Source organism: Lithobates pipiens, unplaced genomic scaffold, assembly GCF_037356315.1.
Source record: "Lithobates pipiens isolate NorthernLeopardFrog02 unplaced genomic scaffold, aLitPip1_a1.2 Scaffold_8, whole genome shotgun sequence".
NCBI classification, from domain to species: Eukaryota; Metazoa; Chordata; class Amphibia; order Anura; family Ranidae; genus Lithobates; species Lithobates pipiens.
Window position 1 is genome coordinate 487,805,509 of NW_027507903.1, and position 17,201 is coordinate 487,822,709.

Sequence of the window (17,201 nt, forward strand, 5' to 3'; positions counted from 1 at the left end):
CTTACAGAACAGCAGACTGTACCGCACTCAAGCCTATGTACCGTAGCACCCTATACCAAGTTACCAGTCCTTATAAGAACTTTTGTGGAACAAGCAGGTTGTGTGTTAGTGATTAGCAGACTGTACGTCAGTCCCTATACCAATGAAGGACTGCTGCAGTATAGGGCAGCGGTCAGCAGTAGTGCACGGCAACCCTATGTATTGTGGACCGATAGCGGTCCTTACAGAACAGCAGACTGTACTGCACTCAGGCCTATGTACCGTAGCACCCTATACCAAGTTACCAGTCCTTATAAGAACTTTTGTGGACCAAGCAGGTTGTGTGTTAGTGTTTAGCAGACTGTGCGTCAGTCCCTATACCGCTGAAGGACTGCTGCAGTATAGGGCAGCGGTCAGCAGTAGTGCACGGCAACCCTATGTATTGTGGACCGATAGCGGTCCTTACAGAACAGCAGACTGTAACGCACTCAGGCCTATGTACCGTAGCACCCTATACCAAGTTACCAGTCCTTATAAGAACTTTTGTGGACCAAGCAGGTTGTGTGTTAGTGATTAGCAGACTGTACGTCAGTCCCTATACCAATGAAGGACTGCTGCAGTATAGGGCAGCGGTCAGCAGTAGTGCACGGCAACCCTATGTATTGTGGACCGATAGCGGTCCTTACAGAACAGCAGACTGTAACGCACTCAGGCCTATGTACCGTAGCACCCTATACCAAGTTACCAGTCCTTATAAAAACTTTTGTGGACCAAGCAGGTTGTGTGTTAGTGTTTAGCAGACTGTGCGTCAGTCCCTATACCGCTGAAGGACTGCTGCAGTATAGGGCAGCGGTCAGCAGTGGTGCACGTCAACCCTATCTATTGTGGACCGATAGCGGTCCTTACAGAACAGCAGACTGTACCGCACTCAAGCCTATGTACCGTAGCACCCTATACCAAGTTACCAGTCCTTATAAGAACTTTTGTGGACCAAGCAGGTTGTGTATTAGTGTTTAGCAGACTGTACGTCAGTCCCTATACCGCTGAAGGACTGCTGCAGTATAGGGCAGCGGTCAGCAGTGGTGCACGTCAACCCTATCTATTGTGGACCGATAGCGGTCCTTACAGAACAGCAGACTGTACCGCACTCAAGCCTATGTACCGTAGCACCCTATACCAAGTTACCAGTCCTTATAAGAACTTTTGTGGAACAAGCAGGTTGTGTGTTAGTGATTAGCAGACTGTACGTCAGTCCCTATACCAATGAAGGACTGCTGCAGTATAGGGCAGCGGTCAGCAGTAGTGCACGGCAACCCTATGTATTGTGGACCGATAGCGGTCCTTACAGAACAGCAGACTGTACTGCACTCAGGCCTATGTACCGTAGCACCCTATACCAAGTTACCAGTCCTTATAAGAACTTTTGTGGACCAAGCAGGTTGTGTGTTAGTGTTTAGCAGACTGTGCGTCAGTCCCTATACCGCTGAAGGACTGCTGCAGTATAGGGCAGCGGTCAGCAGTAGTGCACGGCAACCCTATGTATTGTGGACCGATAGCGGTCCTTACAGAACAGCAGACTGTAACGCACTCAGGCCTATGTACCGTAGCACCCTATACCAAGTTACCAGTCCTTATAAGAACTTTTGTGGACCAAGCAGGTTGTGTGTTAGTGATTAGCAGACTGTACGTCAGTCCCTATACCAATGAAGGACTGCTGCAGTATAGGGCAGCGGTCAGCAGTAGTGCACGGCAACCCTATGTATTGTGGACCGATAGCGGTCCTTACAGAACAGCAGACTGTAACGCACTCAGGCCTATGTACCGTAGCACCCTATACCAAGTTACCAGTCCTTATAAAAACTTTTGTGGACCAAGCAGGTTGTGTGTTAGTGTTTAGCAGACTGTGCGTCAGTCCCTATACCGCTGAAGGACTGCTGCAGTATAGGGCAGCGGTCAGCAGTGGTGCACGTCAACCCTATCTATTGTGGACCGATAGCGGTCCTTACAGAACAGCAGACTGTACCGCACTCAAGCCTATGTACCGTAGCACCCTATACCAAGTTACCAGTCCTTATAAGAACTTTTGTGGACCAAGCAGGTTGTGTATTAGTGTTTAGCAGACTGTACGTCAGTCCCTATACCGCTGAAGGACTGCTGCAGTATAGGGCAGCGGTCAGCAGTGGTGCACGTCAACCCTATCTATTGTGGACCGATAGCGGTCCTTACAGAACAGCAGACTGTACCGCACTCAAGCCTATGTACCGTAGCACCCTATACCAAGTTACCAGTCCTTATAAGAACTTTTGTGGAACAAGCAGGTTGTGTGTTAGTGATTAGCAGACTGTACGTCAGTCCCTATACCAATGAAGGACTGCTGCAGTATAGGGCAGCGGTCAGCAGTAGTGCACGGCAACCCTATGTATTGTGGACCGATAGCGGTCCTTACAGAACAGCAGACTGTACTGCACTCAGGCCTATGTACCGTAGCACCCTATACCAAGTTACCAGTCCTTATAAGAACTTTTGTGGACCAAGCAGGTTGTGTGTTAGTGTTTAGCAGACTGTGCGTCAGTCCCTATACCGCTGAAGGACTGCTGCAGTATAGGGCAGCGGTCAGCAGTAGTGCACGGCAACCCTATGTATTGTGGACCGATAGCGGTCCTTACAGAACAGCAGACTGTAACGCACTCAGGCCTATGTACCGTAGCACCCTATACCAAGTTACCAGTCCTTATAAGAACTTTTGTGGACCAAGCAGGTTGTGTGTTAGTGATTAGCAGACTGTACGTCAGTCCCTATACCAATGAAGGACTGCTGCAGTATAGGGCAGCGGTCAGCAGTAGTGCACGGCAACCCTATGTATTGTGGACCGATAGCGGTCCTTACAGAACAGCAGACTGTAACGCACTCAGGCCTATGTACCGTAGCACCCTATACCAAGTTACCAGTCCTTATAAAAACTTTTGTGGACCAAGCAGGTTGTGTGTTAGTGTTTAGCAGACTGTGCGTCAGTCCCTATACCGCTGAAGGACTGCTGCAGTATAGGGCAGCGGTCAGCAGTGGTGCACGTCAACCCTATCTATTGTGGACCGATAGCGGTCCTTACAGAACAGCAGACTGTACCGCACTCAAGCCTATGTACCGTAGCACCCTATACCAAGTTACCAGTCCTTATAAGAACTTTTGTGGACCAAGCAGGTTGTGTATTAGTGTTTAGCAGACTGTACGTCAGTCCCTATACCGCTGAAGGACTGCTGCAGTATAGGGCAGCGGTCAGCAGTGGTGCACGTCAACCCTATCTATTGTGGACCGATAGCGGTCCTTACAGAACAGCAGACTGTACCGCACTCAAGCCTATGTACCGTAGCACCCTATACCAAGTTACCAGTCCTTATAAGAACTTTTGTGGAACAAGCAGGTTGTGTGTTAGTGATTAGCAGACTGTACGTCAGTCCCTATACCAATGAAGGACTGCTGCAGTATAGGGCAGCGGTCAGCAGTAGTGCACGGCAACCCTATGTATTGTGGACCGATAGCGGTCCTTACAGAACAGCAGACTGTAACGCACTCAGGCCTATGTACCGTAGCACCCTATACCAAGTTACCAGTCCTTATAAGAACTTTTGTGGACCAAGCAGGTTGTGTGTTAGTGATTAGCAGACTGTACGTCAGTCCCTATACCAATGAAGGACTGCTGCAGTATAGGGCAGCGGTCAGCAGTAGTGCACGGCAACCCTATGTATTGTGGACCGATAGCGGTCCTTACAGAACAGCAGACTGTACTGCACTCAGGCCTATGTACCGTAGCACCCTATACCAAGTTACCAGTCCTTATAAAAACTTTTGTGGACCAAGCAGGTTGTGTGTTAGTGTTTAGCAGACTGTGCGTCAGTCCCTATACCGCTGAAGGACTGCTGCAGTATAGGGCAGCGGTCAGCAGTAGTGCACGGCAACCCTATGTATTGTGGACCGATAGCGGTCCTTACAGAACAGCAGACTGTAACGCACTCAGGCCTATGTACCGTAGCACCCTATACCAAGTTACCAGTCCTTATAAGAACTTTTGTGGACCAAGCAGGTTGTGTGTTAGTGATTAGCAGACTGTACGTCAGTCCCTATACCAATGAAGGACTGCTGCAGTATAGGGCAGCGGTCAGCAGTAGTGCACGGCAACCCTATGTATTGTGGACCGATAGCGGTCCTTACAGAACAGCAGACTGTACCGCACCCAAGCCTATGTACCGTAGCACCCTAGACAGACCAAGTTACCAGTCCTGATAAAGAGCTTTGTGGAACAAGTGAGTTGTGAATGATTAGCAGACTGCAGCAGAAGGGCAGCAGTCAAGTATAATATTCTTTCTATATTTGGAAGAAAGAATATTATACGTGTACAAGCCTATTACCGTACCACTGATACCAGTCCTGAAAAGAACCTTTGTGGAACTAATAGTAACAGCAAGTCTTTAAAATTATCCTCACTGCCTGACACACTGCTTCCTGCCTGTCCCTATACAAATTGGCAAAAAAGAGTAGGCTGGAACGATTAGCTGGAACAGCTCTTTTGTGGACCTGATAGTAACAGCTAATGATGATGATGATGATGATGATGAAGAAAGACTAATCTGGCTGAGCTGTCCCTAAAATAGCAGCATACAGCGCTCTGTCCCTTTATCTAAACTGACAAAAGAAACTCAGGCTGCTGACCTAACACCTATACCAGTCCTGAAAAGAACTTTTGTGTACCAAATAGCTAGCGTTTTCTCTGTCCCTACTCCACACAGGATCCTTTCCCTACAGTGACAGAAGAAAGAATGTAAAATGGCCACCGGATCGGGTGTATTTATAGGTTAGGGGGAATGTCCAAGTGTCCATGAGCTGTCATGTCTCAATTGGTTGTCCTGTAACACATGATAAACGTGTCACGAAAGGTTAAAGTTCTTGTATACATTAAACACGTAAGTCCGCCGGGGCGAACGACGGAAAAAGGCGTTCGAACCCGCGGACGGCGAAAGTCGGAAATTCGCCGCGAAACGACCGCCGGGCGAACCGTTCGGCCATCACTATTTGTGAGGTCAGGCACTAATGATGGATGAGAAAGCCTGGCGCGCAGTCTCCGCTCTAATTCATGCCAAAGGTGTTCCATCGGGTTGAGGTCAGGACTCTGTGCAAGCCAGTCAAGTTCCTCCACCCCAAACTCACTCATCCATGTCTTTATTGACCTTGCTTTGTACACTGGTGAGCAGTCATGTTGGAACCAGAAGGGGCCATTCCTAAACTGTTCCCACAAAGTTGGGAGCATAAAATTGTCCAAAATATCTTGGTATGCTGATGCCTTAAGAGTTCCCTTCACTGGAACTAAGAGGCCAAGCCCAACCCCTGAAAAACAACCCCCCGCCATAATCCCCCCTCCACCAAATGATTTGGACCAGTGCACAAAGCAAGGTCCATAAAAACATGGATGAGCGAGTTTGGGGTGGAGGAACTTGACTGACCTGCACAGAGTCTTGACCTCAACTCAATAAAACACCTTTGGGATGAATTAGAACAGAGACTGCAAGCCAGGACTTCTCGTCCAACATCAGATGAGTATTTGGGTTCTTGAATAAGTTAAATTGCAACAGATTCTCTTTAAAACAAACCTAGCATCATATATATTGTATTTTTTTATGTTAACCACTTCCCGACCAGCGCACGACGATGTACGTCGACAGAATGGCACGGGCAGGCATATTGGCGTACAGGTACGTCCAATATTCAATGCCGCCCTGCCATCGGGAGCATGCCGCCGCCGGCGCGCTCCCGCGCTGGTCGGGACCCCCGTGAGTCCGGTCGCGGGACCCGCGGACTCGATCGCCACGGGCATCCCCGCGGTCGTCTCACGGAGCGGCCGAATGGAGGAAATGCCGAGTAAACAGCATTTCTTCATTCTGCCTAGCAACTAGTGACGCTGATCTCTGCTCCATGTGATTGGAGCAGAGATCAGTGTTCACTAAATGAAAGCCCAACCCCCCCACAGTTAGTAACACACCCCTAGGAACACTTAACCCCTACACTGCCACCCACTGGTTAACCCCTTCACTGCCAGTGTCATTTACACAGGAATCACTGCATTTATATAGCAGTGATTACTGTATAAATGACAATGGTCCCAAAAATGTCCGATGGGTCCCCCACAATGTCGCAGTCACAATAAAAATCGCTGATCGCCGCCATTACTAGTAAAAAAAAAAAATAATAAAAAATTATTAATAAAAATGCTATAAAACTATCCCTATTTTGTAAACGCTATAACTTTTGCGCAAACCAATCAATAATCGCTTATTGCGATTTTTTTTTACCAAAAATATGTACGAGAATACGTATCGGCCTAAACTGAGGGAAAAAAATGTTTTTTTATATATTTTTGGGGGATATTTATTATAACAAAAAGTAAAAAATAATGCGTTTTTTTCAAAATTGTCGCTCTATTTTTGTTTATAGCGCAAAAAATAAAAACCGCAGGGGTGATCAAATACCACCAAAAGAAAGCTCTATTTGTGGGAAAAAAAGGACGTCAATTTTGTTTGGGAGCCACGTCGCACGACCGCGCAATTGTCAGTTAAAGTGACGCAGTGCTGAATCGCAAAAAGTGGTCTGGTCTTTGACCAGCAAAATGGTCCGGTCTGCAAGTGGTTAAAGTGTGGTAAAGTAATTTTTTTAAAATAAAAAACATGATATACTTACGATCCTCCTCTTCTCAGGTTCCCTGTCAGCACTCCTGTGAGGAGGCAATACACATCCTGAAGAATTTTTACCTTAAAGTGGATGTAAACCCTCATATATACCCAGTGAAGTGAATAGCCTCAGATGATACACAGATGAAGCAAATCTCCCTACATAAGTTCTACATGTACATCTTCTGTCTTCATCCTTATATATTCTTTAGAAAGTGCACCTTTTTAGAGATTTTCTCTTCATGTTCAGCGCTAGGAGTGGATTATTGGCATACAGCCAAGACAGCTGATTGGAAGAAAGGCACAGGGACTCGGTGCTTTGGAGAGAGATAAGAAAACACTACAGATACAGTATATGTGCCCAGCTCAAATTTCATGAATTGGGTTTACATCCACTTTAATGCAGGGGATGCATTAAGGTAGAAGATGTTTAGAGTTTACAACCCATTTAAAACTGAGTTCCACTCATTTAAAAGTCAGCAGCTACAAAAAGTGTAGCTACCGACTTTTAATAAGCAGTCACTCACCATGGTCCAGCGATATGGGCGTACGAACCCTCGCTGTCCCAGAAGATTGCAGGAAGGGAGGGGGGAAAGGCGATCTTCCTTCTGGCGCCGTGGCGCCAGGGGAGGAACTGGGAGCTGTGTGCCTGTCAAAACAAGGTAGCGGCTCCCCCCCAAAAAAATGACATGCCAAATGCGGCATGTCAGGGGGTCACCAGCACTTAAAGCGGGGTTCCTCCCTAAAGTGGAACTTCCTCTGATTGGAACCCTCCCCCCCCTCCAGTGTCACAATTGGCACCTTTCAGGGGGGAGGGGGGTGGAGATACCTGTCAAAGACAGGTATTTACACCCACTTCCGGGCATAGACTCCCGTGGGAGTCTATGCCTCTTCCTGTCCTGCCGCGCTGTCTTCTGGGACACACACGGGTCTCAGAGACAGCGCGGACAATTCCTATTGCGCTGCGCGACTCGCGCATGCGCAGTAGGGAACCGGGAAGTGAAGCCGATTCGCTTCACTTCCTGATTCCCTCACCTAGAATGGTGGCGGCAGCAGCCGAGAGCCGAGCGATCGATCGGCCTCGGCTGCCAGCATCGCTGGACCCCGGGACAGCTGAGTGTCCATTTATTAAAAGTCAGCAGCTGTAGTATTTATAGCTGCTGGCTTTTAATATTTTTTTTGTAGGTGGAATCCCTCTTTAAAGTGGGGGTTCCATTTTTGGATGTAACTCCGCTTTAAATGCATCATGCTTAGTACTGTCAGAGTGTAACACATCCAGGTTATATTACATCTCAAAGAGACCACAGTACTCCTCCGGACAATTTCTTTATCTGTTTTTCTCTCCAGAAGGATGGTACCATCTTTGCTCAGGCATCATGCAGGGTCCGTATCATTTTCCTGGACTGCTGTGCTGGCTCAGAGATGATTCTGGAGTTATTGTGTTCACAAATGTCAAAAATGACACAGATAAGCCTGTGCTGCAACTTCTCACCTTGTGATGTGCAACAATGTTACATCTGGTCTGGTGATTGAGGGAGAGGAGACTGAGGAAATGCTCCCTCTTGTCTGCAGCAAACTGATGACATCATCCCTGCCTAGGCTAAGTTAGTTGACTGGAAATTAATAATGGCTTTTTAATGATAAAAGGTGGAGCTTTTCAAAAAAACGTATACTGTTGCATATTGTGACATTTTAGGACTTTCTTTATGCACCCTTGTAAGTTTACTGAAAGGTCAACTTTAAGTTAGAAGAAGAAGAGTTAAGTTAGGAGAAGAAGGAAAATCCCATTAAGGAGTCTTCTTACACAAGAATAGCAGTCTGGCGTTTCGTTCCACGGTCAGTCTGTGACCTTTCTTTTGTGATGGAGTCATATAGAGTCGTTGTTTGGGTTGAGTCATGGATTCTGTGGCCAGGTTCCTGCTTACGTTTTGTTTCATGTCTGTTTGGGTTAGTGAAGGAGGTGAGGGTCACTGGGAGGCGAGGTGTGGACCTTCCCTAGTGATGTCATGTCAGAAATAACAATTATTTCAGATCACACACAGATTCTGGACTATTAGGATTAATATCACCACTATTACGTGGCATTGGAAAGAATTGGAGGTCCATCTCATGGTTCCTCTGTGCATGTGTCATCCTCAGGAGGGACAGACCAGATGGCCAAAGATGGACAATGAAGACTAATGTTGAGGGAGGTGTCCAAGTTAAAGGTCAGTGCATGCAAACCCTGCCAACACGTCAGAGTAATTTTATTAAAAAACTGATTACAATGCATGCTGTAATCCAGGGGTCACCCCGAGGCTGAGTGTGACAAAGAACCAGCCTTATGCCTCTGTATTGGCTCTTGCGTACAACTGTTGGACCACTGGCACCATAGGTTAAGGGTGGAAGCAGGGTGTGACTTAAGCAGCCCATGGATTATACAATTTATTTTCCTTCCCCTTAACTCCCTTTACTTAGGACTACCCCAATATCAACGTGCGCGCTTACAACTTATCCAAAACACGGCGGCAAGTCTGATAACAGGGAAAAAACCCTGGGAATCAATCCTCCCTACCCTGAGGAGCCTACACTGGCTAACCGTAAAGAATCGAATCACATTCAAGACCCTCTGCCTCACCCACAAATGCATGCATGGAGACGCTCCTCGATACCTATTTGAGAAAATAAAACACTACACACCCAACCACAGTCTTCAATCCTCTAACCAAACCTCCTCCTCGTTCCCAAATATTGGTACAAATCAAAGGGGGAACGGAGATTCGCTGTCCAAGGACCACAGCTATGGAACGCTCTACCAACCAACATCCGCTTGGAAGAAAACCTCCAGGTCTTCAGGAAAAAACTCAAGACCTTCCTCTTCTAGAAGCTGGACAACAAAGCTCCGCACAGCGCCTTGATGCGATTCAGTTTGCTTTGTGCGCTATACAAATTATTCATTCATTCCTTCCACCACAGTTAGTGTTGATGGGGGAGTCCCTCTCACAGCACTATTATGTTCTTCTAGCAGGGGCCCCTCCCTACCAGCAGACCACAATGATCGTTGCTAGTAGCCACCAGCAGTGATTGCATGAAAAAGGCCAATTGTACTGAAGGTGATTGATTGATCAACTTCAGTACAACCAGCCTGCCCATAGAAGGATTGAATCTTGGTCAGTCCCTACTGAACTAGATACGATTTAAACCACCTATGGCCGGTTTTACAGTGATAAATCCATCTGATACTGAAATCTCAGCTTTATATGGACATTGTTGGTTTATACCACCTGGCGGTTTCTTGTTTTGATCAGGTCTTCTAGTGGTGAGATACTCCATCCCCTCCCACAAGACTATAACAAAGATTATACTATTTTCCACAAATTAGTTGCGGGAAACAGTACACAATCAGCTGGTTTTGCAGCATTTGTAGCAGTTAGACAGAGAAGATCCTAACTTTTTACATTCTTTAACATGACGTTATTATAGTACATACATGGGCCACACAAGAGAGAGGCCCAGAATAGGAGAGAAGGGACTAATGGAGGGCCGGGCATGATGAATGGGGACAGTGAGTGAGAAAGGGTTAAGTGGGGAAGAGCTAGTGGAGGAGGAGATCAAGCAGGGGCGGTGTTGGGATGGTGGGAGGAGCTAGATAAATAAGGAGGCGTGGCTACGAACGGGAGCAGAGAGGGGGAGAACGGCAGAGGAAGGAAGTTTCCCACCCACCCTCCCATTATTTAGGGTTTGGTGTTGTTTTTCTGTGTTCTGTTGTGTTTTTTCTCTGTGCAGGTTTCGGGAGATCGTGTCATCATAGCAGTGTTAAGCCCCGTACACACGAGCGGACTTTTCAACATCCAAAGTCTGACGGAATGATTCCGGCAGACTATTCAATCGTGTGTGGGCTGCAACGGACTTTTGATTCGCAAAAGTCTGACAGACTTTAGAAATGGAACATGCTTCAAATTTTTCCGCCAGAACTCTGCCGGACCCAGTTCCTACCGAAAAATTTGCTTGTGTGTATGCTATTCCGACGGACTAAAACCGACGCTAGGGCAGCTATTGGCTACTGGCTATGAACTTCCTTATTCGAGTCCAGTCGTACGTCATCACGTTCGAATCCGTCGGAGTTTGGTGTGATTGTGTGTGGCCAAGTCCACTCATTCGGAAAGTCCGTCAGAACTCTGTCAGAACTCCGGCAGAACTCCTTCGGAAGTCTGTCGGACATAAGTCTGCTCGTGTGTACGCGGCATTAGAAGCGGGGTCTTTTGGTCTTTGATGCTGGCAAGTGAACTTATGTGATGGAATGGTGGGAGGGGCTCATAGGTGGTATGTGCCCCCCTTTTTGGTGTATCCCAGCAGAAGGGTAGGCTGGCATACAGAAATGGCTGCACTGCGGGAAAGGGGGTTGTCTCCAGGCTGATAAACGGCTGGAGGCCTGTTATGGTAAAGTTGGTCCCGCAGTGTACTGGTGGAAAAGTGTTTAAGTGGAAAGGTAAAAAGTCCGGTGCCGTCAAAGACCAATCGACTGGGAGAAAACGACTGTTGGGGAAAAAGATTGTACATATGTTAATGAGGTTAATTTTATATTGGTTCGAAGATATTGGTTAATAAAAGGCTGCTATGGCCAGTTACACTCCAAAAACTCCTGTGTTGCCTATTTATTTTAAGGTAATGGTTAATAGAATGGTAGAATAAAGGGGGTAAAAAGTATTAGGGGAAGGGGAGGTGGTAAAAGGTTGGAAGGAATGATATCTGGAATACATTAGCCATGGTAAATGTTTGAAATTTACCGAAGATTTTCCTTGAATGCTCAGTTGTATTATTGGCAATCTGTTCAGAAAGAGCATTGAGAAGAGTTCTATAATGGGTGTGGGCCCATAACTCACTGGACTAAAAGAATGAAGCTTAGAGTGAAAAAATAGGGACACTCAAGGACATCTATAACCAAAGGAGAAGCTTGGAAGAAGGGAGAGCCCTTATGGTGTAATACTGGATTGTTGCAAATGCACAAAAACACAGTAGGCACTTGTAGTAAAATAAGACCTCTTGCAACGCTGCGAGTGACTGTTGGCTTATGGTATATGTTACCTTTAGGGATGAGCCGAACACCCCCCGGTTCGGTTCGCACCAGAACTTGCGAACGACCCCCGCGTTCGGTACGAACGTTAGAACCCCATTGAAGTCTATGGGACTCGAACGTTCGAATTGGAAAGTGCTAATTTTAACGGCTAATATGCAAGATAGTGTCCTAAAAAGGGTTTGGCGACCTGCCTCCTGCCTCAGGGGACATGGGTCACTGCAAAAAAAAGTTTTAAAAACTACCGTTTTGGTGGGAGTACTGATTTTAATGACGATTAGGCCTCATGCACACGGACGTTTTTACAGCCGCTTTTTTGAGCTTTTTTTGCAGCTTAAAAAGGCCTGTCCATGTTAGTCTATGGCTTCATGCCCACCTAGGCGTTTTTGAGCTGCAAATGGCATAGGCGTTTTTAAGCTGTAAAAAAAACCCAGGACCAGTGCGTTCCGTGGCGTGGAGCTAGAGCTGTAAAAACGCGAATCGCGGGAAAACGCGCAAAAACGCGCATAAACGCGCAACATATTTTCTTTGTTTTCTGAGTCCTATAGCCAAGAGATGTGTTTCTTAAAAAAAGCTACTTAACGCTAACGCTAAAAAACGCGCAAAAACGCCAATGCAAAACGCGGTAAAAATCACGACGATTTTTCCAGGCGTCGGAGCTAGCTTTGCAGCCAGTTTTTTAAAACGTCCGTGTGCATGAGCACTTAAAGTGAAAAAAAAAAAGTGAAATATTCCTTTAAATATGGTGCCTGGTGGGTGTCTGTAGTATGCCTGTGAAGTGCCACGTGTTTCCCGTGTTTAGAACAGTCCCTGCACAAAATGACATTAAGCGGAAATAACACCATTTAAAACTGCTTGCGGTTTTAATGTTATATCTGGTTCCTGCAATATGGTTGAAAATCATTCAGAAAAATGGCATGGGTAGCCCTCCCTGCCCATTACCAGCCTATTTGGGTCTTGTACGCATATTAAGGGGAACCCTGTACCCATATTAAAAAAAGGAAATGCGTGTGGCCCCCAGGCCCTATATACTCAGAACAGCAGTATACAGGCGGTGCAAACAAGACTGGGACTGTGTAGGTTTGTTGTGTTAAGTTGAATCTGTTTGTAATTTTCAACTGGTACATTTTTAAAGTGTAGCTCCAGTCAAAAAAAATATTTTTAAGCTTTTTGGAAAACATAGGGAAGGGTTATCACCCCTGTATAATTTGTTTTGTCGTCCATCTTTTTTCATCTCACTTGCTGTTGTCTCCTTCCGTTTGCAAGTAGGAGATGTTTGTAAGTTGGATGTTTGAAAGTAGGGGCCTGCCCTATATGCTCTGCAGAAATGGCGGAACAAGGTGTTGGTTTTGCAACAACATTGTAAGCCCTCAAAGTGACTCTTGGTGGGCGCTGGAGCGCCCTGCTGTGAACGATTATATCAAGAATTGTAATTACATGCCATTGTTGAACAGTGGTAGAAAAATTGACCTTTGGTGGTTGTGGTGCTGGTGCCACAACACTATAAGTCCTCACAGTTACTCTGGGTGGGCACAGGAAGGGGCCCTCCTGTGAAATATTATATCAAGAATTGTAATTACATGTCCCTGTTAAACAGGGGCAGAAAAATTGGGCCTTAGACACTGGTGCCATCACACTGCAACCTCTGCCATACACTATAGTTTTATTGCAGGAATTAGCCCTGCTGCAAAGCATTGCATCAAAAATTGTACTTAAACGCCCCTGTTAAACAGGGGCAGAAAAATTGGGCCTTAGGCACTGGTGCCATCACACTGCAACCTCTGCCATACACTCTAGTTTTTTTTTGCAGGAATTAGCCCTGCTGCAAAGCATTGCATCAAAAATTTTACTTAAACGCCCCTGTTAAACAGGGGCAGAAAAATTGGGCCTTAGGCACTGGTGCCATCACACTGCAACCTCTGCCATACACTCTAGTTTTTTTGCAGGAATTAGCCCTGCTGCAAAGCATTGCATCAAAAATTGTACTTAAACGCCCCTGTTAAACAGGGGCAGAAAAATTGGGCCTTAGGCACTGGTGCCATCACACTGCAACCTCTGCCATACACTCTAGTTTTTTTGCAGGAATTAGCCCTGCTGCAAAGCATTGCATCAAAAATTGTACTTAAACGCCCCTGTTAAACAGGGGCAGAAAAATTGGGCTGCTGGCATCACCCAGAACCAAAAATGTTCTTCCAACATATCAGCGGAGGAGGAAGAGGATAGACAATCAACATAACAGGACAGTCACTCAGCATCAGCATAGGCAGTCTTGAAGGGATGTGGTATTTCAAAAAAAATTATTCGGTTACATCAGCTTCAGGTGCTTGGTAGCTGTGGGTGATCCAAGACTGATTCATCTTGATGAAGGTCAGTCGATCAACTGATTCGGTGGACAGGCGCACCCTGTGATCGGTAACAAAGCCACCAGCAGCACTGAAGGTGCGTTCCGAAAGAACGCTGGATGCAGGACAGGCCAGTAGCTCAATTGCATACTGTGCAAGCTCTGGCCAGTGATCCATCCTCAAGACCCAGTAAGCCAGAGGATTTTCAGTGGGAAAGTTGTCCAAGTCTGACCTTGCCCCTAGGTATTCCTGCACCATGTAAATTAGACGCTGGCGATGGGTGCTGGAACCAATCATACCTTGGGGCTGCGGACTAAAAAATTGTCTGAAAGCATCAGTCAGACGGCCACCTTCTCCACCGCTCCTTCTGACTGATGCCTCAGCAACACGTTGTCCAGGACCAGGAGTTTGTGACCTCCCAGTCTCTGGGAACGCGTTGCACAGAGCTTTCTGCAAGGCCTCCCGGAGATGTCTCATCCTCTGCTCCCTCTGCGATGGCAAGATAAGGTCGGCAACCTTACCCTTGTACCGTGGATCAAGGAGACTGGCCAGCCAGTAATGGTCCCTCTCCTTGATCCGAAGAATACGAGGATCCTTCCGCAGGCTTTGCAGGATCAGGGAGGCCATGCAGCGTAGGTTAGCTGAGGCATTCGGTCCGGAGTCCTCTGGGTCACTAAGGACAACATGATCCGCAGCTACCTCCTCCCAGCCACGTACAAGTCCACGTGTTTCTTGGGACTGTAAATCATCCCTATAAGACTGCTGCTGCTGATGCTGAGTGCCAGCCTCCACCTCCATGCTGACACAATCATCCTCCTCCTCCTCTTCCTCCTCCTCACCCTCTTCCTGTGTGATGGGTGGCACAGCAGGAACACTGTCTGGATAAAGGGGGCCTTGAGAGGCAAGGAAGTCCTCCTCTTCCTGCCTCTGTTCTGCCTCAAGTGCCCTGTCCATTATTCCACGCAGCGTATGCTCCAAGAGGTGGACAAGAGGTATAGTGTCACTGATGCATGCACTGTCACTGCTCACCATCCTTGTGGCCTCCTCAAACGGTGACAGGACAGTGCATGCATCCCTGATCATGCCCCACTGGCGTGGTGAGAAAAAACCAAGCTCTCCTGACCCTGTCCTGGTGCCGTAGTCGCACAGGTACTCATTGATGGCCCTCTGCTGCGTGTGCAGCCGCTGCAGCATGGCCAATGTTGAGTTCCATCTGGTGGGCATGTCACATATAAGGCGGCTCTTGGGCAGGTTCAACTCCTTTTGGAGCTCAGCCAGCCGAGCACAGGCATTAAATGATCGGCGGAAATGCACACAGACTCTCCTGGCCTGTTTCAGGACATCCTGTAAGCCGGGGTACCTGCCCAAGAACCGCTGCACCACCAGGTTAAGGACGTGAGCTACACAGGGCACATGGGTCAGTTGTCCCTGTCGGAGGGCGGAGAGGAGGTTGGTGCCATTGTCGCAAACCACCATTCCTGGCTTAAGCTGGCGTGGCGTCAACCACCTCTCGGCCTGCCCCTGCAGAGCTGACAAAACATCCGCCCCAGTGTGGCTCCTGTCCCCCAAACAAACCAGCGCAAGCACGGCATGGCATCGTTTTGCCTGCGTACTTGCGTAGCCCCTGCAACGCCTACGGAGCACCGCTGGTTCTGAGGACAGAGCACTGGAAGAGGCCATGGAGGAAGAAGAAGAGGAGGGGGTGGAGGAGAGAGGTGTGTCACAACCAATAGTAGCATTTTGGAGGCGTGGTGGCGGAACAACCTCCAATACTACTGCACCTTGTCCTGCATCCTTACCAGCAGCCAGAAGAGTGACCCAATGGGCCGTGAAAGACAGGTAACGTCCCTGTCCATGCCTGCTGGACCATGAGTCAGCGGTAATATGCACCTTACCGCTGACCGCCCTGTCCAGCGAGGCAAGGACATTGCCTTCCACATGCCGGTAGAGAGCCGGAATTGCCTTCCGTGAGAAAAAGTGGCGTTTGGGGACCTGCCACTGAGGAACCGCACATTGTACAAACTCACGGAAGGGGGCCGAGTCTACCAACTGAAAAGGCAGCAGTTGAAGTGCTAGCAATTTAGCCAAGCTAGCATTCAACCGCTGGGCATGTGGATGGCTGGGAGTAAATTTCTTCCGCCGGTCCAGCAGCTGGGGCAGGGACATTTGTCTGCTATAATCGGACGTGGATGTACCACTAGCAGAGTTCCCGGAAGCACTTGGCTGTGACACACCTAATTCTACACCTTCATTCCTCTCAGAGCAGGTTTCAGAGAGGACTGAAGGTCTAGTGGGGTTGGAGATGCCAGCTGATGAGGAGCAAGGAGAGGTCCGCTTTGTTCTTTGGTGTGGGTCTTTGAGGTATGCTTGCCAACGAGCTGCATGGCAGGTCAACATATGTCTGGTCAAGCATGTGGTGCCCAAGCGGCTGATGTTTTGGCCACGTGAGATACGCTTGAGACATATGTTGCAAATAGCAGCGGTGCGATCTGATGCACTCGTCTCAAAAAAGGCCCACACCAAAGAACTTTTAGAATAACGCGCAGAGGAAGCGCTCTGCGCAGAGGAATCGCTCTGCGCAGGCGGAGCTCTGCGGTGTGATTCAGTCGGTGTGCTGCCCCTAAGCTGGCCCCCGGAGGGCATCCTGCCTCGTTGGACATGTGCCTCCTCCTCCTCCTCCCTCCTTCCAGGCACCCATGTGGAGTCAGTGCCCTCATCATCCCCTCCCTCTTCATCGCTGTAGCAAACCTGGCAGTATGCTGCAGCTTGTGGAACATGACTGCCAGATTGCTGTCCTTCTTGAGCATCCCCTCTCTCTGTGCTCACGCTACTGCCTTCCTCTAGCTGAGTGTCATCATCAGAGCCCACCAAACACTGGGCATCCTCCTGGAGCATGTACCCAACACTGTGCTCAAAGAGTTCAGGAGACTCCTCAGGAGGACGTGGTGGGTCTAGGGAAGGAGTCACTGATGATGACATTGAGAGGAGGGACGACGATGTGTTGGCAGCTGCTTTTCTACTACCCTGAGACTGGGTGAGAGAGGATGAGGAGGATGAAGAGGGCTTGGTCATCCACTCTACCAAGTCGTTGGCATGTTGCGGTTCAACATGTCC